This window comes from Oxyura jamaicensis, chromosome 10, assembly GCF_011077185.1.
Source record: "Oxyura jamaicensis isolate SHBP4307 breed ruddy duck chromosome 10, BPBGC_Ojam_1.0, whole genome shotgun sequence".
NCBI lineage: Eukaryota > Metazoa > Chordata > Aves > Anseriformes > Anatidae > Oxyura > Oxyura jamaicensis.
Genome location: NC_048902.1, coordinates 12,651,863 through 12,677,340, shown reverse-complemented (window position 1 = coordinate 12,677,340; position 25,478 = coordinate 12,651,863). Strand labels below are relative to the sequence as shown.

The following is a 25,478-nucleotide window of genomic DNA, read 5'->3' as shown; positions in this document are numbered from 1 at the left end:
AGACAGAGGATGTTAAATTAAATGTGCTGGAGAGAATTAATTCCCCCAGCAAACTACAAGAGGCTGGCCCATTTCCAGCTCTGAGTCATTTTGTTTCCGATCTGTCCCATGTTGCCTTCCATCTTTGTTCCTCATCAGTCTCGTATTGCCTTTGTCCCTGCTCTTGGCCATTCCCATTTAGTCACACCTGCCTCTGAAGCACAGACACACACTCACACCTACCTAAGTCCCCTGTGTCGCATTCCCATGCACAAATTTTGAAGGTTTTCTTCACTTACTGTTTCTATACAGACAAGCTGGCTACTTCCTAGAAATGTTGGGCCAGGCTTCTCAGTAGTGTAACAGAATGAAATCACAGTTACTTGGTTTTTGGTTTACATTTATCCTGCACGGGTTGAAGGGAAGGAGGAAACAAGGAGACTTACTTTCAAGTGACATCAGTCGAGAGGATTGCAAACAGTGCACTGGGTCAACTGTACAATTACTAACTGAAAAGCACGTGCTCATACTTTTCCTGTGCTCACAAAGTCAGTCTGATGGGTAGCTCTAGGAACAAAAGTCTTATTTAGGCACAGAGTGGATCACAAAGGATACTGTTACCCTGCCTAGTTTTGGTGGAAGAGAACCTCAAAAGGCTGGAGGTGCAACACGGGCTGATCAATCACAGAAGCACAAACTGTAGCAAAACTTCCTTTAGCAATTTACCTTAATCTAGTCATTGCATTATTTAGCCTAAAATATTTATCAGCTGAGTTTATCACACCTTCAAGAACAAACATTTAAACAGGTTGTATTGGTTTAGCTAAACAGATTTTAAGCAGAAGTGCAGTGAAATTCATGCTTATGGACATGAAACAACTGTTTGTGGCTCTCACTCACAGACAGGATGATTCACCACTCCCTAGTGAAGTGATTTAACTGGCCTCCATTCTAACTTGCCATTTTATCGGGGACAGAGAAATTGAGCAATATGGAGAGAGGGAAAGAGGGAAAAAAAAGAAACCTGTACCAGAGAATGGAGCACAGTTCAAGTTTTTGTTTGATTAACTTAGACGTAAGACTTAGATATATCCAGTAGAGCTGGAAAGTCAACACACAACATTCATATCACTAGCAGTGAGTGCCACGCTTCTCCAGTGGATGACTGAGTGTAAATATCCACTGGGTAATTCTTCACCATGACATTTATGACACAGCTTTATCCCAAAATTCAAAGTATCAGCTATCAGGAAACATGCTACTTTCTAACACAAAGGCTTCAGAAAGACTCCACAGCATTTCAGATAGAGCAGGAATTTTGATGATAGTTTGAGCATGTAGCTTGCATAGGACTTCCACTGCCCAGACTCTTATAATCAGAGAATGGTGTCAAGGTTGAACGTGCTATGAAACAGATTCAGTCTGCAAGCACAGACTGCTTTGTGCTTTTCCTTTTCCATGTCCTACACAGCTAACCATCTGTCTATTCAATGAGAAGGAAATACAAGTGGCTGAATGTAGTCAGATCCTTCTCACTGCGGTAGGAAAAAACAAAAAACAAAAAAACAAAAAACAAAACAACAACAACAAAAAAAAAACACAAGAAAACGCAAGAACTCAAGCTGAGGGATTTCTTTTCCTTAGATTTGTGTCATTATATTCTTAAACAATCCCTGGAGAAGTAGAAAACAGAGCAAATTATGACAGGCAAACACTCACTGCCATGCACTGAAATCTAAGAGCTAAGGGTTTTTTTGGTTTGTTTGTTTTTGGTGGCAACAGGTATAAGTCACCTTAATACCAGGAGTGGGTGTTTATCAGATGAATGGATTAATTGCTTGAATCAGATGATCCTTCTGCTAGGAAACCTGGAGTCTATAAAATGATTAATTAATGTGACTAATGTCAACAAACTCAAGTGCATGTTTCAAGGGCAAAAAGATCAGACCTTCCTTTGCCCCCTTAGTGTATTTATGGTCTTGTGCAGAGGAGGATGAACACATTAGGTAAAGGAGAAAACTATAAATACTAACAGGCAAACCACCATAGCTTTTTTTTTTTTTTTTAACCAGGCAAAGAAAACAGTTTTAGTGGTCAAGAGTGCAATTGGCCCATGTTTTAGAAGAAAAAACTGCTGCTCAACCCCCATGCTATCCCAAGCAAGAATGACTTTTGAAGAGAAAATGTTAGTTCTCATAGGAAACCAGCACAGAATTTTATCACACCTATTGGCAGTAGTTTTTTTATTTTTTTATTTTTTTCATGGTAATCTACTAGGATTTAAAAAGAAAATCCTGCTATTCCATCATAATGGTCCACCCTAGTCAGATTTTTTTTAAATTACTTTCCACATTAGAAGGTTATGCTGATGAATGGTGTAAGAACGATCACGATCTGCTGTGCTACCAGTTTCAGTCTTACTGAGATCAGTCTCCAGGGCACTTTGCAAGCATATTTCTGCAGCAATATTATCTAATGGAGTAAAACTGATACCTCAAGCACATTGATTGAGCCTCTTTGCAAAGCAAAATGATGTTTTCATTTCTTAATGGCAGGCTCTTGCCAAACTCCTGTAAGAGCACAGAACATGGCAAAAAACTGACCTCAGTAGTGCTTAGATTTTTAAAGGATTAGAACTCAATGTCGGTTGTGCAGCAGCAACCAGTCAATCATGCAATGCTCTCTTCACAGTCCTTGCCTTGGCACACTACATATATTTGAAAGAAAATAGCACAAGAATTTGGAAGCCTAGAATGCAAAACACTATAGCCAAACATTCACACACAGTTTAGTCAGAAAACAGTGCAGAAAATCTAAATAAGATGCATGTTGGTAGGGTAGTGACTGCAGCTGAAAAGCTCAAAGTGTTTTGTGCACTGCCCAAGGTTAAAAATTCTTACTGGCATCTACCCCGAACTGATTTTTTCCACACAAGATCTGAAAATACTATCCATAAGAGGCTTTCATATTGGAGTCCTGACATCTCAGATATCCCACAACTACTTGAAGACAATTTGTAGTTTGAAGGACTGGGCCTCTGTAAGAAGCTGTTTAAATAGATGGTACTGTACTGGGTTCTGCTGAAAACCAAGTAAATTCCAATTTAAAAGTGTATCCACAATTGTTATTTGATATTTACATAAAAAACATTCACCAATTTAAAAAAAATAATCCTACATAGAACAAAGAGCTTTTATATCAGCTTCGCAGAAGCATATGACATGTTCTCATCATGCACAAGAACAAACAGGAAAGAACGGATTTATTGTGAACTGGGATTTTTGCTATAAATTAAAAGGCCATTCCCTTTTATATGTCATGTGTATTTAATTTCACTCCATAGGGTAAACCTCTGAGAATTCAGAGTGTGCCAAGATCTACTTTCCCCATTCCTTTTATTTCCTTAGGCAACTATCTAGAATTAGAGACAGAAAAGATGAAAAAAGGGAAGGCCAAGGGAAATACAGAGGTCCAAGAAAGAAAGTAAGACCAGTCTAAACAAGGATTTTTCCTGGCCTATGCAAGCAGCACTGATTATTTATAACAGGGGAAAGCATCTGTCTTTGATTATGATTTCATGTATACTGTAGATGGTGGTGCGCTTACTCTGTGCCAGAGAAGACTGTCATGCTGCAGTACGAAATTCCAATGAGACAAACTAATCTCTCTCTCAGGGAGAGACTTCTACCTTTGACTAACTGAAGGACATACAGAAAGTGCTTTTATGCCAGGAAAAATAAAACTTGCAGCCTATTACAGAATGCAAGGAAATCAGATTTAATTTACAAACAAAAGATAGAGTCAAAGTGCATGACTTTTAAGTAAATATACTTGAAAGTGTAACCGTATGAAGGAGGTTCAGCCAGCCTACGTTTTGCAACAAAACTTAAGAATGCATACAATAGGAAAGATCAGCTTTCCTTTCCACAAACCCCTATAAAATAGTCTTCAGTTTTGTATTATTTGAGAAGCACATGCACATTGATCTTAGGAAATAAAAGCAGCTTATGGACTCAAGAAGGCACTACATAAGCACAGCACATGGATGCACATAAAACACTTGTGCACAAGTAAATCTACAGAGTTAACCTAGAAAGGCACTCTACTATCTTTCAACTTATGACAAGATGCTTCAATCTAACAATCCATTAAGTTGGAAGGAAAAAAAATATTAAACCTACTGAATCTGTGTATTATATTCTCTTTCAGTGCAAACTAGAAACAGCTGAACCTCTCCAGCCAAGCCAATTCACGAGATGTGGAGATAACAGCAACCAGAAGTACCTCACAAGCAGAGGATTTTCTCAGAATGGAAAATAGGTGCTATTTCAATGCTGATCCCTTTAAGAGGATAGAAAATTATACAATACAATGACAAGAGTAAGAATCCTCAAGATGTGACATTTAACAGTTTGAACAAATGTTCCAGGAGTTTATTTCCTTTTGTAGGGCTGAAGGAAGCAGCTTCCAATTAGCCATTCTTGCCATTCAGGACACCCAGTCCTATTTGAAATCAAATGAGCAAAGCATGAAAGTCTTCAGGGCTTCCCTTCTTCTCATTGCCAATTCATCAGAAAAAAAAAAAAACTTCACTTGCTCATCTTTACTCCGTCAAGACCAGATTTGAGGCCTCAGTTACAATCAGATTCTCTTTCTGCTCTTTATAAAAAAGAAAAAATGCCACCAAGCAACCTAACGACACTACCAATAGTGCCAAAAAAGGACATCTGCTGATTTGATGGACAAGCTACAGTTCAGAGTAGTCTGAAATCCATGCAGCTTGTCAAGAGGCAAAGAGCTGACAGCATTTTGTTGACACATTTCCTCAAAGTAATGCTCAGACTTACAGATTTAATTTTAAAATACTCTGCATTTGAACGCTGCCAAGTGATAACAACATGTCACAGGCACTGAAACTCCATCTTATCAGTTTCTCATCAGCTTGAACAAATGAGAAGTCTAGATAAGACTTTTATTTTTATCTTTTAATTGTGGTGTCAGTGTAATTACTAAAGTTTATCCACTGGAGCAGAATGTTGTCCAAGAAAAGCTGTTTTAGTGATTAAGAGGCTACATCTGGTAACACATTAGATCAAAACTCTAAAATCACATTAAACTATTTTTCTCATAGTAGCTACTATTTTACAGCTCCTCATTTAGCACACTCCATTAAGAAACAGAACATACATCCCAGGTACAATAACAGAACTATGGTCACTAATCACCACTGGATTTCTTTAAATAATAGAGCTTCAAACTTGAGCCTAGACTGTTGATGTGACTGGGATTTTTGCCATTTCTGTACCACTGAAGTGGGATCAGGCTTGGAGTTAGTTAGCTATAATAATAATGATAACGAATGATAATTCCTAGCAGGTGGCCTAGGTTAACAGGCAAGGCTGTCACATTTCTTTATATACCTGAGACTGCGCTGAGAAAATACTATTGCTGCATGAGCTGACTGAGGGAAAGCATACATGAAAACATCAAACTGAATCCTATTTTCTTATTCTCCCACATCTCCTCCCTTTTTAACAGCTTGTTTAACCCCTGACTCAGTTTTTAGACCACAGCTTGTCCCAGCCCCAATACCCTGCCATTTCCAAACCAGCCCAACCCAACCATCTTTTAGTTCTGAAAATGGAAGAGGAAGCTGCATAGAAGGTTTGGAAGGGACAGGGAACTAATATTGGAGCCAAGATTTATTTATTTATCAGTGGTTTCTGTGAAAGGTGTGAAGTACACAGAAACCCCAGCTTGCCAAGAAAAGTGGTTCAGCTTTTTAAGACTATTAGGTCCCTCTAAGTGACCCATTTGGGACCCTTAAAGACTAAGGCCACAAAATCCCTATTCATGTTTAATTATTTTAGAGAATACCCAGTATAAGCACATCAGTTTTGTTTCACACATTTTCCAAATCTTGACTTTGTATTACCTTTCTCATTGATTTTTGTGTGAGAGTAGAAACCAAATGAAGCATCTGTTTCCTTCTTCAACACAAAGTCCCAGCAGGAGAAATACAGCTTTCTTTTTTTTTCCCCAGCCTTTGCTGAAAGGCTTTTATCCTTTTGGGTATATATATAAAATAATAATCCTTTCTCAGAGGACACACAAAATTTCAAAAGCTGCAGCACTGGCTTTTTGGACAATAATGAACACCCCCAGATACCCCAGGAACTCATAGCCTACTACAGACTTGCTGCATGTGGCAAAGGCAAGTACAAACACAGCTCCCAGATCTAAAACCTGGGGCTGAACAATTTAGAGGTTAAATGTCAGTGTCTAGAGAAAGCAAAAGGTTTAATAGTGGTGGAGAACCTTCCTTGTTGCCAAAGTACAATTATAAGGTTGTTAAAAAAGGAGAAATACGAAGCAATAGTATCAAGTGTTTAACAGGCAGCAGGCAGAGAAGGTTTCACCCACTTTTACTTTACTAATTCTTTCATTCATTTGTCCCCTTTTAATCTCTGATACTAAAAAGGTTTAAGACTCCACAATGTGGTATGGCATAAATGACAAAAGTAGGAAATTAAAACTTGATACTTGGAAGGACAGGTTACAAGCTTCAGACTTTCAGCAAAGTCCAAGATCTGGCTTAGGTGGCCAGGGAAAATGTATTTCTGGTCTCTCTGGACACACAAACACACTTTTCAGAGTACCACACCACATGGCAATAGAAGTACTCCTGGGGTAAAAGAGCTCAGGAACTGTGTAACAAGGGCACTGTGGGTTAGGATGGTGGCAAGAGCAAATAGTAGGTGTTGGGAGTTTTAGAGGACATCTTCAGCCACAGGCTGCTGCTGCTCAGGCACCGTGAACAGAGGGTTTTCCAGTGGAGTCAAACTCCAGCACTCTGGTTGCCCACAGCTCCAGCTCTTTCAGTGATTTACCGACAGATTTGTTACCTGGTGTGGAAAGGCACCACCTAGGCCCCAGAAAACTGAAATTCACTTCTTCTTCACCCTGCCTAGCAAGCATCCAAGATACCAAGGGATGGTAACAGAAAGTGTGGACATGAATGCTCATCACCAGTGACCACAAGGCAAATGTTGAGATCCAGGATGAAAAACAGAAAAACCCAACTGAGAGTAGTATGCTTGTCTCCCCATATATTAGATGCCTTTTTTCCTCTCCCGTTTTTCTTCTCTCATAAGGAGTCACTAAACAAATTCCTCAATGAAATATGGTTCATTTTCTTAAACGCAAAAGTTTAGAGATATTTCACAGGCAAACACAAAATAAATGTGAATCCATGAATGTGATTCAAAACTAATACTCATTCTTACCCATAAAAAATTAAAAATCCTACATTATTATATGATCTTCTATTTATATACATATATACACACACACACGCAAGCAGGGAGGTTACCAGACTCAGCTAGAGTTAACTAGTAGATCTGAAGTAATCTGTTTGATCAGCTCTACAGACTGTGTTTGCATTTCTATTTGACTGAGCACTTAAAATCTATTTTAAAAAGTGTTGCTTGTTATACCAGTCTCACTAGATTGGAGCTACAGCGATAAAATTTCCATTATGCTTAGAGGTATCAGCAATCAGTCAACAAGACAGAAGAAACAGAGACAGCATATTTAAGCAACTTATCTTAGTTATTTCTCATTGTCTTTAATGAAGACTGTGCAAGAGAGTTAAGAATGGACATACAGTTTCAGTATCACAAACCAAATGTGCTTGGATTTGCAGAATTACAAAATAAGGATCTAATTATTCAATCAATTTTGAACTAAGCAACTCCCTGTCTTAAAAATAAACACCTTATTTAGTAAAATATCATTCAAAGTCTGACTACACCATAATGTTCAGAATTGGGTAAATGGTTATAAAATTGGGGTGAATTTTTATGCATGACTCATAAAACCCCTGCAAATCAAAGCTAGCTATGGAAACAGTGACGTAGCTGCAGTAGCATTTCGGTTTCGTCACTACCATAATGAGCTTTAATTATTTCACACTTCAGCAGATTTACACATGTTCATGATCCCAGCAGCTATAAGAAGTAACATATGAAGACTGATGAGGCTCTGCTCTCAAAACTAGTTGTCTTTAAGTAGAAGGAACAACAGAAAATCCTTAGGAATCTTGTCACAACCTTAACATCATTTTCCTGCTAGATCGTAACTCTTACCAGGTTCAGTCTTGCACTTTTTTGATATTCTCTTAATAGGATGCACTCGTGCCGAGGCCTGAGCTAGATTAGTTCTCCACATTAAGATTTACTGAACTCTTAGAATTAAAATTGGTGTTACTGAAAGCTGGAAGCACATACACAATGGAATCCTAGTTTGAGGTTTAACAATGAATAGAAAACAAGGAGATGCATTTCATTACATTAGGCATATTGAAAACTGAAGATTTACTGCATACACATACTCTCTGGAAATGATCGGTTATTCTACTTAGATTTAAAAAATTGCAATTGTCTTTGTAAAACAAATCATTAGATTTGCATACAATCATACTGCGTAGCCACATGACAATAAATTATATTTTCTGCTTGCATTTCTGTTGCAGATTTAATTGATGTAACAGTGCAGAAAACTGAGACAAAATTTTATTTCTTCTGCCTTTTAATTACCATCTGCTAACATAAGATTACATTTCTTAAAGTGACTGGGTCTACCTGCCAGCTGAATTTTTCGCCTGATTTCCTCAAGCTCTGGCAGCTGCCTTCATTATTGGTGAAAATGGCATGGCAAAGCTAGCATGAAAAATGAGGCTAAGCACCTGTCACTTCATTTTTCTGCAAAGAAACAAAGAAAACACATGAAACCCAATGCTCTGCACCATCTATACTCAGCAACATCTTGCTGCAAAAAGGATAAAGCATCAGTTTGTTCTTGCATACAATAAGAAGCATGACATATAAAAGCACTTCTAGCAACCTACGTATTTATGATAATCAGAACAGATACATCTCCAAAAAAATAATACAAGGAAATAAAAAATGTGCATAAAAATCTTCCTCATCATCACTGAATTTCTTCTGTGAATATAATCACCCTCTAAATATGGGCTGTTTGGGGATAAGAGCTTTACCAGTGAACTTCAGCTAACAACTGATAGAGTTAAATGTCTTACTAATTTTCTTTACAGTAAAAAGAGCCTCCTATTAAACCATGAATCAGCCAGGTACTAAGCACTTTAAGCCCATGAGTAATTTCACTGTGGTTACAAGTATATGGATGCCTTGCTGTTTTCCAGAATTGAGGTCTTGATCCCTGTGGAAGATGGTTAATATTTGGTGCATCTGAAGCCAATGCATGCCATGAAAGGCAACCTTCTTGTCAGAAGCAGCTATTTGAACAGCCTTTGAAACCTGTCAGCTTTCACACATGGAAGAACTCACCTGAAAAGAACCCAAGGATGGAAACTATGGAGGAGGGCAAAGAAAAAGGCTTAAAAGCACATTATAACAGCTTGTTTCTATCAATTTTTCTGCTTCATCACAAAATAAGAATGGTTATGTCAGCTGTTTCTTTCCAAAACAAAATAACCATTCAGGATGCCTAAAGCTGTTCTGATGAAGTTAAGCTAAAACAGGACTTGATGAGAACATAAATTTGAAGTTATCTAAGACTGCTGAGCATGGGGGGAACATTTTGACCAATTTGCACCATGGTATCCTCCTCAAAGTACAGCTCTACAGCCATGGCTGTGATTGCCTGAGGGGAAAAAGAATGGATCTGTGAGCTAATTCCTTTAATTAAATGAAAAAAAAAAAAAAAAATACAGGTAGGTTCTGTTATGGCCGAGTTATTACCTTTGTCCACCGAGTAGAACATCCAGAACTGCCTGCCACCTGGAACAACTTGTGCATCTACTTCAAGCATACTGATTGCAAACTTTGAGGGCTTTTAAAAATACCCTATACAATAAAAAGGAATACAAATATTAAAATATGCCCAGGGGGTGTGGAGGGGTGGAGTGTGGACAACAAGATTTTGCTGCTTTTACTTGGAAACAATTTTCTGAAGGGCTGGATTCATGGGGCAGCACAGTTTACTTCACAAAGTGACAACAGAATCCTCTTAATGGGAAGAAAAAAAAAAAAAAAAGATGTGAATTTTCTATTTCTGCAATTTTATTTTATTTTCTCTCCATGTTCTCCCCCCACTCCCTTTCATGCCCATTGTTGTCTTTTCTACCAAATTTTGAGGGAATGTCTGTGGAAAATTTTGACGAATTGACAGGAACTATGAGCCATCTTAATCCTACAAATGGTCCAGCAACTGCCTAAAGGAAAGACCTTAAGTTGTCAGATGCAGAAGCTTGTTTATATGAGGCCACAAAGGGATTGTGATGCAAATATTAGCAAAAAAAAAAAAAAAGTAAAGAATTCTCAAACTACTTTGCCCCATCAGAAAGACTCACTATTCCTATTTTAATCTCTATTTCAGTATCTTTTTCAAGCAGAGGCATATAAAACAAAGCCGTCTATTCTGACACTTGGGCTAGTTTCATGCTGTTACTATAGTCATCCTCTAAATCCAAATGATACATGGGAATCCAAATTACCAACTTTGAACAAAAACTTTGAAGTTCTCTCTGAAAAATATTCAAAATACTCATTCCACGAGATTCAGTTTTTCTACAAAACTGAAGTTGTCCTCTTTTTCTTTGGAAATGAAAATACACATGTCCAAAGATGGATTTTTTTATTTCCCTCTCCTTTGCCAAAAGAAAGATTTTAATAGGAAAAAAACATAGAAAGATCTGCAATTGCAGTCATGCTGGAATGAAGAGTTTATGGAATAAATATATACTTTATTCCATCCATATTTATGGAAGGATAATTGAAAGTTTTTGCATGAGAGACTTTAATGATATGCTTTTGAGCATCTAGCAGGAAGCAAAAAGTTTTATTTTAATTCTTTTAAAGGACATTTCTAGTTTTTATGAGACACAGACTGAAATATTGCATCAATTATGAGCATATTTCTGACGAAATCATTAGCAGTGTATTTTAGCACTTATAGCAGAGAAGAGTTCAAATCAGGGTCAGATAATAGTAATGTTATATGGGTTGCTATTAACTTCACTTTTATTGCAGTCTCTTATAATTAGCATGTTAAAATACAAGCTCCAATGTCCACACTTGGAAAAAAAAAAATACATTTGCAAATGCAGGGGGCATTATTACCCTGTAGTAATCTCATCCAGATTGAAAACATTACATGTGCCCATGCCACATAAAGGCCTCGATCCTCTCACAATTCTTACAATATGCAAGACAGGAATTGTTAAGTATTTTGGGTGAAAAAACTGGCGAATACAGATGTTGCAGAAAACAGAACTGGAAGTTCAGTAGGTGGCACTCTTCTCTTGGAGTTGGTACTGAAACAAAGAGTCAGCATGTTATTAGGCACCGGGGACATTAGGTGAAGCAGATAATGAAGAGAGACCTTTAATTGCACAAGGTCAAAGATCCCAAAGTGTCTTTTCTAGAATATTAGTGCTAATCATAGCATCCTCTTCAAGTTTTCCTTTTGGTAGTTGCAGCCCTTCAAACTTCCACCTGATATTTCCACAGTGTAAGGAATTTCATGGCTTGCACAACCTAATGCTACAAACAGCAAAAGGGTTGAGTTTCTCAAGCAGGAGACATTTGCAGTTCATGTTGTTCAAATCAGGACAATACTATCACATGCCTTCTATGTATGTGACCACTTCGAAAGCTTCAAGACTTTCTGAATGAGACAGTCAGTAAAAAGAAAGTTTTGTCACAACTTGTCTGTAGGAGTTAATACCTTCCTTAGTGGATTCAATTTTAACTTATCCCTTGTGACATGATTTATATTCATATTTGACCATGAAAGGAAAATAAGATCAATCTATTTTTTCAAAAACAGTCTCAGAAAAGACAGTTCAGACTATTCTAAATATGTAATAAGTAAACAATCCACTTTTCAGAAAGAACTATGAAAATACTCAAAACACTTCCACCACTTACAAGACAAATGTGCAGCTGGAAATGCACATGGTTGTTTATTTTAACATACAAGGTGGTCTCAAGGATTTAAGCATCATGGACCAAGTTACTACCTACAGGATTCTGCCAATCAAACCAATTCCAATATGTCAGCTTTTTATCCACAGGTTTTTCGTATTCAAAGTAACTCCAATCCTAATCTTCACATGTAAAGCAACAAACCTGATGAACCTGATTTAAGTCCTGAGTCTTTAAGGAAAAGGAGCTTAAAAATTTTAGCATGTTTACTTCATTCAGTTTGGAGGGAATATAATCAAGTTCAGCAAAGGTTCAGGTTCAGTAAAGTTCTGATCAGATAAATGTTATCTGGGGGCTCTGACTAGACCTGCATCTGGGCAAAAGGAACTCTGCATTACATTACACACTGCAGATATATAATAAACATACAGTAAATACAAGTACAGTGAAAAAATTCAATGAGGATATTACCAAAATATTACCAAGAAAAAAAATGTGCTTCTGCACTCCTTATATTTCCACAATGATCTCCCAAGGAAGTCTAGGCTTTTTGTATTTGTTTTGTTTTGTTTCATTTTTAGGTGTTTTGATTTGACATTTTGAAAATCTTTTTCATGTTTTTAAGAACCTCATGTAAGAGGACTCCAAACATGCTCATATACATAACAAAGAAAACAAAAACACTGGAGTTTTTCAGCTTATGAAGCAGACCCTTTGGGAAATGAACAGTCAAACATTTTGAAGTCAGAAAGAATCTGGTCTAATAGCTATTGAACACAAACTAAAGATTCTCTTTCAAATATTACTAGATCTGTTTCATCGTTTTAGCTCTAGTAGTTTCTTTATAATGATGCCCAGACTTTAATGAGGGAATAAAAATTCAGCCCACTATTTACAAAATTACAGGTACCCTTAATCCCAAAATATATCCCCATCTTAACTATAGTCCTCTATAACCCACTCAGTTCTGAGCAAATCTCCAAACTCTCACATTTCCATCCTGTTTGTCCTGCTAGGCTTTCATTATCCACTGGTAAAATATTTCTTTTATATGACCACTTTACCCTAATAGTGGCTGAGGCTCACTGCAAAACTGCGAGGCTCCAAAAATAATAGAAATTCTCATTTATATGGTCCCTTACCCTACACAGCGTACTTACAGTTTCAGTAAAGAGATGACATTAACAAAGAAGAATTGTTTATAGTTGGTCCTTTGATTAGATGGTTTAAACACAGAATTGCTTAGGAAAAATTCAGTATCAATGGATACTGAAAAACTGACCCACCATTCTCTGGAAGTTAACACAAATCTCCTAACTTCCCTCTCAAGCCCTAACATTAATGGAATTTTAAGTAATCCCTCACACTTTCCTGAATCTGCTCATGTTTTTATAGAAATACAGCTTGGATCTTGGGCTAGCAATGCAATGGAACAGAAAGTTAAGGCTTTGCTTTCCCCAGAAGACAGACCCAACATTCTCAAACTCTCTTTCTGGAAGATAAGGAAGTCATGGCTGTGTTGTTTGAGGGCATTCTTACTTGAATATCAGAGGCTATATTGCAGCTTTTTTAACCAAGCCCCTAAATTACAAAAAATGACTTTAAGCATTTCAAAGAGAGACAAAACAAATGCTGACCAACTTTCTGACGTATCAGGTACACTACTTTTGGTTAGACAGAGAATGTACAGATGTATTTGCAGAATGTGCTGAAAGTACAGTGTGAATATCAAAAGCTGAGAAAGTCTTTTAAGTCATTTGCTGTCCATATGAAACAACATTACCTAATACCAATCCAGTCTTTCCCAGAGAAATCAATATTAGACTGTGTGCTAAGATCATATTTTATTAACTACCCCACAGAGCAGAAAGTGCATTGGTTCAACTGAGCTCAGCCATTTAATGTCATTTTAAGGTGATGAAATCTTTTAGATATGAGACCTTTCATATCACGCTAACATTTTACAATAACTAGGGGAAAACTATTGATAAAAGAGAGAGAGAAAAGATGAAAGGTTGCCCAGTTCATGTGAGATGATAGCTTTTCAAATATTTTCTATTTTTGTAACGTAACTGATATAATTAAAAGAAGCAGAAAACAGCGTTTATTTATGTCCTGTTATAGTGATAATTTGCATTACAGCCCAGTACTACATGTAAAAGAATAGTTTGTCTCAAGCAGAACAGCTTTAAGTCTGAGTGGCAAGCTGCATTTAGTAGACTGCTGGGAGGGCTGTGTAAACAATTCTAATTTATGTCAGGACTTATGTTAAGGGTCATTTTTTTAAAAAAAATTATGATGACATTAAACAGTTTGACTTTTTTATTAGTAGATAATATATTAACAATAATTAATAACTAGTCATATTGTAGTCCTATGAAAAATTAATCTCTGGAAAAAATCACAATTGTCTAAGATTTCCAGCCAGTTCATTTACATAAAAGGCTCTTTAGGAATAAAACAATTGCTGTAATTCAATCTTATAGCATAATATACAATCTTATAACACGTTAAGGTGCGTATCAAAAATTTGCAGAAAACTATGTACAGATGCTACACATCTCATCAAATCAGATTGAGGTTACCTTCTAAAGCCAAGTCTTTCCAAAAGCTGAGTGAAGGTCAGCAAAGACCAACCAGTCAGTTGGCAGTATTTGCAACAGGATTTCCCTCCTCTTCACAGAATCATAGAATAACCTGAGTTGAAAAGGACCTTAAAGATCATCTAGTTTCAACCCCCCTGCTCTGGGCAGGGTTGCCAACCACTAGAGCAGGCTGCCCAGAGCTGCAACCAGCCTCTCTTCAGAGAGCCATCTCTTCAAAGAGATCCATCCACTTACTCATTGCTCACAATGGATTGTTTGCACCTCTTCAGGAACTTCAGTCTCCTTCTAAAAACTCTATTTATTCGAGAGGGACAACTTTATTTTTTTCTTTTAGAATTAGCATAATGTTTTGCCTAAAAACATGAAGTGGAAAAGCAATTAATATAATTATGGTATAATATAATTAAATTACAGTAGGTAGCACTGAATCCTCTTAAATCTCAATCTCTTCTCCATTATATCATCCCATTCTCATTCCATTTTCTCCATCCCTCACTTTTCACAATTTCCTTCACTGGCTCTTTCTACTCACAACCTTAAAAGGCCTTAACTACCTAATCACCACTCAGTTCTCTTTGGCTATTTCTCTGAAAATTCAATGGAGATGGGATAATATCCTCTTCCCAAATACCGTCCCCCTAACTTTGAATCCCTACCTTTTTTTTAAAAAAAAATATTTGTTATTGGACATAGATTATTCTCTCTTCTCCTAAGGCAGCACTGGTTGTTTAGTCTGTCCTTCCCAAACCTTCCAAAAATCTGTCTTTGATGCTGTCCTCAAAGAACAAAAAACATTTGAAGCTTTTTTCTACTTTCTGGTTTTGTATCATCTCCATTCTTTACTGCTTAAGGCTCTATGCTTTTAACTATATATATATATATATATATATATATATATATACACACACATATATTTTCCTGATCTATGCTTGTTTCAGCCTGGCCCATCAATTTTATGCAATTAGTGTAAATGTATTTGTAGTCCTCAAATCAAATCTGGTCTACTTTAGCAGATTTGTACAAGTTAACTAAGGTGGTTCAGTAATGTGAATCTAAATTACACTGACTTTCCTGTAGACCAATTCGAATACTCTCCCTGATTCTACTGCTACTGTCTTCAAATAAGAACTTGGTGTTACTTCCTTACTACAATTCATGAGACTCAGTCCAGGAAAGGCAGCATCTTAAAGAAAAAAAAAAAAAAAAAAAAAATTAAATCCTACAATGGGGAATTCTCACTTTGCTTTTGGAATGCTGGATATTGCGTATTGGGAGAAATGGGAAAAACATCATGTCCTAGATGTGAAACAATCTGGGAGTAAACACTCAATCCAAGATACCTAGTCATCTCACCACACTCCTGTATATTGATTCCAGCCACTACCCTCCCCCCTGCTTCCCTCTGTTTCTATAACATCACTGTGACTCTTGCTCACACCAGGATTCTGTCTAAAATGACCCATAACATTTTTTTTTTTCATTTCATTTTTACATTTGTTCACAGTTGAATCCTGATGTCCTTTCAAAGCCCCTCAGCAACTTTCTGAATTTATCATCAGGCAAAGGTTATCAAGCCATTTTTACCTTTCCATCCTCGTGTTATTCCTCCCATAAGTAACAGACACCCTTCAAAGTCTCATCTATCGGAATTGCTCTGTATTTATACTACCACTGCTTTTAATTTGCAACTGTCTTCTCTCACTGAAACCCAACCTCTGCCTTGCTTGCTATCTATATGCAAGACACTTTACACAGTTCTGTAAAGCATTATCTCATTATTCTGTCTCTCACTGTTGAGCATTTTCAGACCCTCTGTGTGAAAGATGAGATATAAAAATAAATTGAATTGGAATACATGATGCTAAGTCCTGAACTTAAACAGACTACGCTCACAGTGCATATGTAATTTGACAGCTACAGGCTATACTTTCATGACGTACACCAAAAGGATTAATGTAAGGGATTTAAAATTCTAACCATTCTGGGTAGTCTGACCTAGACATCAGACCCATGGCCATGTAATCCTGGGTTGTTATTAACCAATTTGATGTAGAAAAACTAGGGTGATTATTGCAATGATTACTAGTTAGGTAGTATGCCACAGCCAGCCTTCAAAGTTCAGCATTTCTGTAAACGTTCACGTCTCCTGTCCACCATAACCATGTAGTAGCCATGTTAGCTGCCTTCATTAATACAACACAAGAAAGCATTTGTAAGACATATATATTTCTGTCAGTTAAAAATAACAATGTTTTGGAGCATTTCTAAAAAGGAGAGCTGTGTCGTATGGAGCTTTGGGCGTTGACTTTGATAAAGCTGGACTAAGTAAGGGAGAAAGCGTTAGTTAAAATTTTCATTCTAAAGGAAGAAAGAAAAGCACTGAAAATGAAACCTGACACAAGGAAAAGGCAAAACTCCATCTGAAACAGAATCTCAAAAAATCCACAGAATTTTCTCCTCTGCTTTTTTTTCCCATTAGTATTTCAACTCATTTAAATAAGGGCAGATAAAAAACTTAATGCATTCATTCCATTAAACATAAGAACAGCATTAAATTCTAAATCAGTATTTACAGATTTTATATTTATAATTGTTTCACTTTGAGGAAAAACAATATAAAATACATCAATAGAAGTCATTCCAATTGCTCTATCTTTAGCTAGCTTTCTGTGCAAAAGCTGTCATTTTGCAAGCGCATTCCTCCACATAGTTTTTAATCACATAGTTAACTTAACAAGAACAAACAATGAACATGTCATACCTTAATTTTTTTCTTGAAATAAGAATAAAGAAATCATTATGATCTGAATCTATCTGATCAGAATTAAATCAGAAATGTCTACTGGGGTTTTTATTTCTTTCAATTAAATAAAAAAATAAAAGTTTAAATTAAGATCTTAAATTGTGGTCATAAGACTCAGATACCAGCTAAGACCTATGCAAATGTTCAGTTCCATACCCATCTCGTCCTGTAGAGGCCCTGATAATGATTCACTTACATGTCTGCTTATTAGTCTGCTAAAAATTCAAGCGCTGAGATCCACATTAATTCTTGAGTATAGGGATAATTATTTTGACTGCAATATAGCTCAGAAACACAGCCACGCAAAAAAAATCTTAAACACTATGAAGAAACTATATTAAGAATGCCTGTGTGTTTCTCTTAGTAGAGCTGTGGATGTACATACTTCCACAAACCAATCAGCCTTATGAGTCTAATGACATATTGTGCATGATCTGTTCCATTGTTTCATGAACAGCAAAAAGTACAGCTGAGAGTTATTCCGTTTGAGGATTTAGATTGTAAAATACAGGATATTTTTACACATGAAAAAGAAACAACCTCCCATTTGAACTCTTTTTCTTACTCGATACAACATGAGAAAATGCTTTTTTGTTTGTTTGTTTTCATCCCTCCCCAGCACACTCCAGTAATATTGGTAAAGCTATCTAATAATATAGGAAGAATTTAGCTAAGAGCAACAGCTGTTTTGAAGTGGATTTAGTCCTTTCATTGAATCTCCAGTAAAAATTATTTAACTCAGGTAAAACTTGACATTTTCCCTCAAGCCTTCATTTAAAAGATATTTACCCACAAGCATAGATTTGAAAACCTCGTGGTATATATTGAACAATCTAGAAGAGAAAAAAGCGCTTAAAAAGGAACAAAGATTATGTATAAGCTGGAAAGTAGAAACATTCTAGAAATATTTGTTGTAATTATCAGCCAATTTTATATTTCAATGATCTAGCTTTAAATTAGAGAGACACATAAAACATGCTATAAAGAAGCAATTCCATTTATTCCACTAATAAGTTGCAACCTGTTTCCGCTTTACAAGCATGCACATAAATGTATTCAGTTAGCATGAATTATGTATGCATGCCTGAATGTTCATGAACCATTCCTAATGGCTTTAGGTTATTGCAAAACTGATATTCCAAAAGTAAGTTATCCATAAGTATGTATGGAAGCAGCAAATTCAGCCCTGTGCCTTGTCTGTTTCTGCTCAAATGTGCCGAGAAAAAGCAATGTGAAACTTAAATTCTGGTCCTGCAAATGGGTGGTCTTTTAGTTTGCCCAAGGGCTGCTCTATGCAGGATAGGATCCTGTCTTCAGAGTCACGAGCACCACTGAAAGACTTGTCCTGCCTGCTGGATTTCCATAACCATCTGATTGTTTCCCAGAGAGAGATGAAAGAATCTGGGGACACTTAGATAGGGAGGAAAGATGGTCTGGGGAAGGAACATGATAAAACTGCACTAAGCTGCTTGTACAAATTGTATTCAAATATGCTTGGGATTTGTAAATAATGAAGCACGACCTGAAGTAGCTAGTTTCTAGACAATATATTAGTATTGTCATCACCCCTTTAAAAATTCTGGCTCATTTGTTTTGTAGCTTGAGTACTGAAAAGAGAAAGTTCAATAAAATTCACCTCTAAAATGAACGCTCAAACAAGCATATACACATTCCTTATCCTCTACAATGACCTGGCAGGTAACCATAGCCTTAGGTGTTTGCTCTATGCTGCAAACATCTTTCTCAGCCTGACCATCCATGGAGCAGCTCTATTGCCCAAGAAGTAGATTGACAAAAAGTGTTCACAGGTAGTATAAACCAGGGCAATACTATTTAACAATATCAGTACTAAACAATGGCAAACTAACCTAGACAGTGTGTAGAAACTTTAACTGAAGGAGAACAGGAATGGCAGTAAATGACCGGGATTTCCATCCACACTGCTGCAAATCCACCTCCTCCCAGGAGGTACATCCCTGCTCCTGAACATCTCCTCGCTCCCACAGGAGGAGGTCAGCAAGCCTCAGCTCTCACTCTCCTCGCAGCCCACACACTTGCTGTATTGGCCAGTGATCAGCTACTGTTCCCAGGAGCAAGGTGACAGGAAGGTAAGACTTCTGTCAGAGACGCTTCTCTGACTCAAAGTATTTCTGGACCTTGACCTGGAGTCAGAGCCTCCCCCCGCTTGCATTTAATATTTCGCACACTGATGGGATGAACAGCAGAGCGTTTTCTCAAAGCTAAGAAACACCCACTCACTCTAAGACAATGATGAATACAGATGTTAAACTCAAAAATTGCTAAACAAGCAATTCACATGACAATCCTCCCAGTGCTCACAGAAAACCACAGCCACGGGGAGTGTCCTACTTCTAGAACCCTCCCTGTGCAAGAGAGGTGCTTGCCCACACAATATCTATATTATCATTATTTAAGAAAATGAATATCAATATAGAATAGACTATGGAAGTTGCTATTATAACCAATAACAAATACACTTTCTTTAAAACACATTTCATACTCAAATTCCTTTATTAAAAATATGTATAAACAGCCTTGATCCTACCATACAGATTGTCACAGGCCAAAACAGGAATTTGAATTATGCAAAAGAAGATTTGTCTGACTGGTGTGTGGGTGTGACTAAGAGGACAGCAGAAACACCACAGACAAACAGATTTTTATAAAGAATAACCAGATGCAGGCTGGGCAAATGTGGGATGCGGCACTGAGAAAATCCTAGACAGAGCTTTTGGGTCTGAGTACCAGATGAAAACAATCTCCTGTTTTTTGATCCTCCTATGCTCAAGGAAAAGGTGCTTGGCACATCTCTGTAAGTAAACGGGATTTCATGAGAGATGTTTGTCTCCAACATCAAATTCTCTTAACTGGAACAAACTTGTCAGACTGGCTACTTGATTAACTCAGAAACAGTTACAGTAGATTTTCAAAACGCCTTCCAGTGTTCTCATTAACAACACATGCACCCTGTCAATTAGTGGTCACTGTGCCTTAGTAGTTCAACAAATAGTTTCAAATTACAGTTTTTACCAGGAAGCAGTAAAAACACACATTCTGAAAGCAACCATAAAGTTTGATAACCCATTACACTAAAAAATAGTTCTGGGGGCTAATCCATGCTGATGACTTAAGACATACAATCACTTTCCTAAACTCCTGGTTTTTAGCACTGCAAACAACTGCACAGCTGTGGGATATGCTGACTCCAGTATTAAGTATCATGAACATTTAACACAAGGTCGCAGTTCTAATCAAGGATCTTTGCATACATTTAACATCTACTGATCTAAAGCACAATCTCTCCTTTCTTTGAGGAACTTGGACGTAGGGCAGATCCACAGCTATACTCTGAGGCACAGCCTTTGATGCCTCCAGGTAACAAAATGAGTTATACAGCCAGAACTCTGACTTTATTGATCACTTAACATGAAAAATAAAGCAAGCATATTTAAGACCATGGACTTTTCCTGACAGGCCAACTTGCAAAATACGTTGGCAGATGTGTTTTATTATATGGAGAATTTCTCCAGCCATCTAGCTGCATTTTCAGACAAAATACACGACTAAGCCATCAGCAACTGCAGTGCCAATTTCACCAGCTTATGAACAGGGCAAGACAGGCAATGCCTGACTGCATGCTACCAGAGATTCACTGAATTCATTTCCAGCTTCCAACCAGGCCCGTGATCAGATGCTCTGAAGGATAGGATGAATATTCTGGTTAATTTGCTTCCTTGTTAAATCTCATCTGCGTGTCAAGCGATAGCCAAGAGGAGTGGCAGTGCCCATGCTGTACCTACCTTCTCTGACAGGCAGGCAAAGTCCTCATTCCACTTTCCAATGGCTGAGCTGGACTCTACTTCACACAGCCGCACACATTCCTTCCTTTTTCTCAGCTTCATATTTCTATTTGATTTCACTGACTCTACGGAAATGCAGCCAACTTTTCTGCCAGTTTTAATGGATTTCACCCTGAAATCAATAGAAAAATGCCCATCTATAATAGCAGCTAATTTAGTTCCTAATCTGTATTATGCCAGACAGGAAGTTTTTTTGGCTCTCTTACTTTGAGGGAAGCAGTCAGAAACACAGAAATGAAAAAGGGCAAGATTTATCTAGGAGGTGGCAGCAGCTAAACTGCTTCGACTAATGCAGCTGCTGACATTTCCAGCCATTCAGTGCATTCCTCCCTAGGGAGAATAAAGCTGAAAGAAACTACTTAGTATGAAACTACTGGATGTCCATTAAAAATCATTCTAGTGGTAAAGATGAAGAGACTCATTGGCAAAATACCCCTTGTATAAATCTAAAAACAACATTAAAAGCCATCCAAAAAGCAGGCAGTTAAATAGATTCTTTCACACTGAGAAACAGCAGTACAGGAGACTAAAATGGATTCTGGAGAAAAAAAAATTACTTTTGATTTAAACCACTGATAAAGAGATTTCCCAATGTCTGTGCAATGCTGAAGAGAATGATTTTTTTTTTTTTCCACAAAGCCCCAAGAGATGTTAGAAAATATGATTCAAAGAAGAGCTTTAGAAGCAGAATTCAAAGAATTTGGGGGGGGGGGGGAGGGGGGATGGTAGACCACTTTCTTGTATTACCAGCTGTTATGCAGGGTAACAAAGGAAAAAAGAGCTTTCCTCTAATGAAGGATGGGATTTAAAGGTTCTCTCTCTCTACTAAAACAGTACAGAATTTCTGGGGTGGTAGCAACACCTGATGCAAAGGAACCTTATTAAGGAACTAATGAAGCCACGGTGATTTATACTAATTGAGAAAAAAGTTTCCTTTAGCTAATCTATGAAATACAATACATAGTTTTAAGAAAGGAAGCTTTGTGAGATAGCTGCCTACGGCTTTATCTGACTCCAATGAATGGGAACATACCAGCTGTCTCCCTGAGCATAAAACTCTATACTGGTTTTGGCTGGGATAGAGTTAATTTTCTTCACAGTAGTTTGTATGGTGCTGTGCATGGGAACATTTTGCAGTAATTCTATAATCCTATTCCTTTACGCACTGAACACTTCTATATGGTAACCCCTCAGGATCCAAATCAAGGTCAATGCTTCAGTGCTCCAGGCTTTGTACAAAACCAACAATTCCTACCCCCAAAAGCTCCAAACTAGCAAGCATACCTATATCCTGGTCTTTCCTGAAGCACAGTTCTGGGAATGGGCTAACGCTGCATGGAATAGGAATGGAAAAGTGCCCCACAGCAGTCCTATTTTGCCTTCAAAACAGATACATCAGTCAAATCCTCAATTTGTGTTATCTCCTCCTCTAGATACTATAAACACACAAGCAAGTGGATACACTCCCTAATTTAACCACATTTTCCAAGACCATGTTTTTATGCTTTGCTCACTGACCTCCAGCTCATTTGAGTTCATTGCATATAGTCAGGTTATGTGAACCATAGAGCTTCAATATAACACTTCTATTTAATATTCACTTCTTCTCTTCACCACCTCCATAACTGGACAGAAAATCAAGTCTTTTACCTCATTATAAAAGCTGGAAAGAAAGACAAGTCTTTTACCTTGTTATATAAGCCTAAAGTAAAAAGCCAAAAGAAAAAGACAAAAATCTAAGTGAGGATCTTTGTCAGCTTCTGTGAATGCCATTTAAGAAAAGTGAACAGAAAATAGATATACATGGAGAAGAGGGCTAAGGGAAACATTTCAATTCATTTTCAGCAAATCTGGTTTTCTACTTTTCTGTTGAAATGAAAGCACAAGTGGCAACAACTCCATGCCTACGCTTGTTATTGCCTACTCAAGAATCAAGTGCTCTTTCAGTCAAGACTTGATTGTTGGATAGAAAATAAACTGTCAACTGGTGAGGTTTATTATCAAGCTGGAAAGCGAGAAAGGTTTGCTTGCTGCTGCTAGCTTTGGGATTTCATCAAAATGGCTCTTAGAAGCACATTCTTTTGCTGCAATCCTTGAAGTAGTTCTCTTAGAAGAATAGCATGCAACCAATGCAATGAGGTTGGAGGCAAAGAGCACCCCAGGCTTGGTTTTCTTAGTGTTCTCATCCCTGTAATTGAGACAACATGGTTCAACAGAGGAAAAATATGGGATTCCAGAAGCTTCAGTTCTTCTCTCAGCTCTGTCAGTGACCTGTTTTTACATCATAGGAAAGTCACTTAATCTTTCCGTTCGTCAGTTTTCCCATCTGTAAGACATGACTGATATTACTCTTCTAATGACACACTAGGAGGTCTTAGATGATGTCTATTTACACAAGCGAACTTGCAACAAATTAATTTGGCATTTGATCAAACCTCATGTTCTCTTTCCCCTGCAAATTGCCTCTGAGCTGTAACCCACTTCCGTTCTCTGGGCAGCAGTTACTCTCTTCATGTCTGTCACAGCACTCTCTCTAGAATAGGACAAATGAAGAGATTTCCCCCCCCCCATCACAGCTTTTCATATCTCACCACATTTGTAGCACTATACAAATACTACAAACGTCCCTGATTTTTCCAACACTTTGCAGCTTTAAAGATTCTGCAAGGTTTCCTCACGTGTTCAGAAAAGACTGTACAAGAAGTGTTTTCTTTGGCTTGGCAGCTTTCCAAGATTTTCAAAAGTGAATGCTAAATGTGACTAGTAAGTAATCTCTAGATAGGACCCTTTCACCCTTCCAGAGGTGGTGGTGGGAAGGATGAGAGGACAATACACACCCATAACCAAAATAAATAAAAGAATTAAAAAAGAGAAAACCTCTTTCCACACTAAGCAAAGTCCTGCTCCTGCATAGGGGGCCCCTAAACGTGGTTGTCCCCACTTTAACAGAATTACAAGAATGAGAAAACACAAAAGAAAGAGTGCCTGATTTCCTCTCAGGCTACCTCTCTAAGGTGCTGCAAAGGCTTAGGTTTCCATGGTCTTAAACTCTAGGATCACCCTATCATGCAAAGAGCACTACACTTACAGATCCTATAGTTTTGGGGCCAAGCACCTGGAAGCTGGGTTTTCTGAGAGTTTCAGGTCAATATGAGGTTCACTCACACCAACAAAAGGTTATTACATTGATTCCTCAAGGTTTCACATGCTTCCCAGATTCCTGGAACATACAGCTGGCATCATGGGAAGCTAAAGAGCCCAGGAAGTCATAATACTTAACTGTTACTTTGACAGAAAGCAAAATATTCAGACTTTTATTGCTTGCATTTTTAAGACTTTGGAATGCCCCCTCTACCTCAGCAGGAGTATCAAATTTTGCATATTTCATCCAAGTTGCTTGTAAACAACCTATTAAATGCACCAATAAAGACACCTGTATGACTCCAAGTTTGTATGAGCAATTTTCCACAAGGATTCACTGGGTCTACTACAAATAAAACTTTAAATGGGTACTGACAGAACTCATTTAATTTGCACCAGTGGGACTACTAACCCACATATACTAAACATACATAGGGAAAGGCAGATACTCCCCAACAAATTACATTCAAATGAAATGCCACCCAAACTTTAAGCTAGAAATCAGTTTGCATGCTGGATATTAAACAAAAGCTTCTTGTCCTGCTAGCAACTGTCACATGGGTATGAAATTCTTCTTAGGGCAAACCCTAGAAAAGCTACAGAAGACATACAGCATCCCACTGTGCTTGCTGCTCGGTTCTGGCTCTCTCGGTACTACTTCAGCAGGAAACTACAAACATTGCTATTCTAAAGAAGTTAGAGCAATGGGGGCCAGAGTGAAAACTATTTTGAGTGATGTGACTAATAATTCCAAAAACATTGTAGCACTTCCATTACATTTCACTTCTTAATTGCTAGTAGAAACAGCCTTCAATGAGACCTATACACAAGGGTCTACATATTAGTTAATAATTTTCCAAGGTTATACTAACACTAAAAAGAAACCTCCTAGATAATTAAAGGTAATTGACCTAGGTCAGTATTCTTATTAAACAGCTACAGAGAAATGCAGAAAGGTAATTTGCATAGACCAGATTAACATACACATAATATGGGCCAGTAGCGACGTAGCATATGTAGAACATAATGCAGGAGAGCACACTGGGAACTAAGACACATAATTGTACTCCTGGATTTAGTCCTCTAGATTGTTTTTTAT

At 37.5% G+C, this 25,478-nt stretch overlaps 1 long non-coding RNA gene across 1 annotated transcript in view; it reads right to left on the bottom strand.

Annotated features, from left to right (window-relative positions):
* LOC118172094 overlaps positions 1-21,459 on the bottom strand; it is a 62,558-nt gene extending 41,099 nt beyond the window's left edge. Inside the window, exon 1 of the long non-coding RNA XR_004753551.1 lies at positions 21,179-21,459. This is a non-coding gene — a long non-coding RNA (uncharacterized LOC118172094). The remainder of the gene's footprint in view (positions 1-21,178) is intronic.
* Between the last annotated feature and the right edge of the window lie 4,019 nt (positions 21,460-25,478).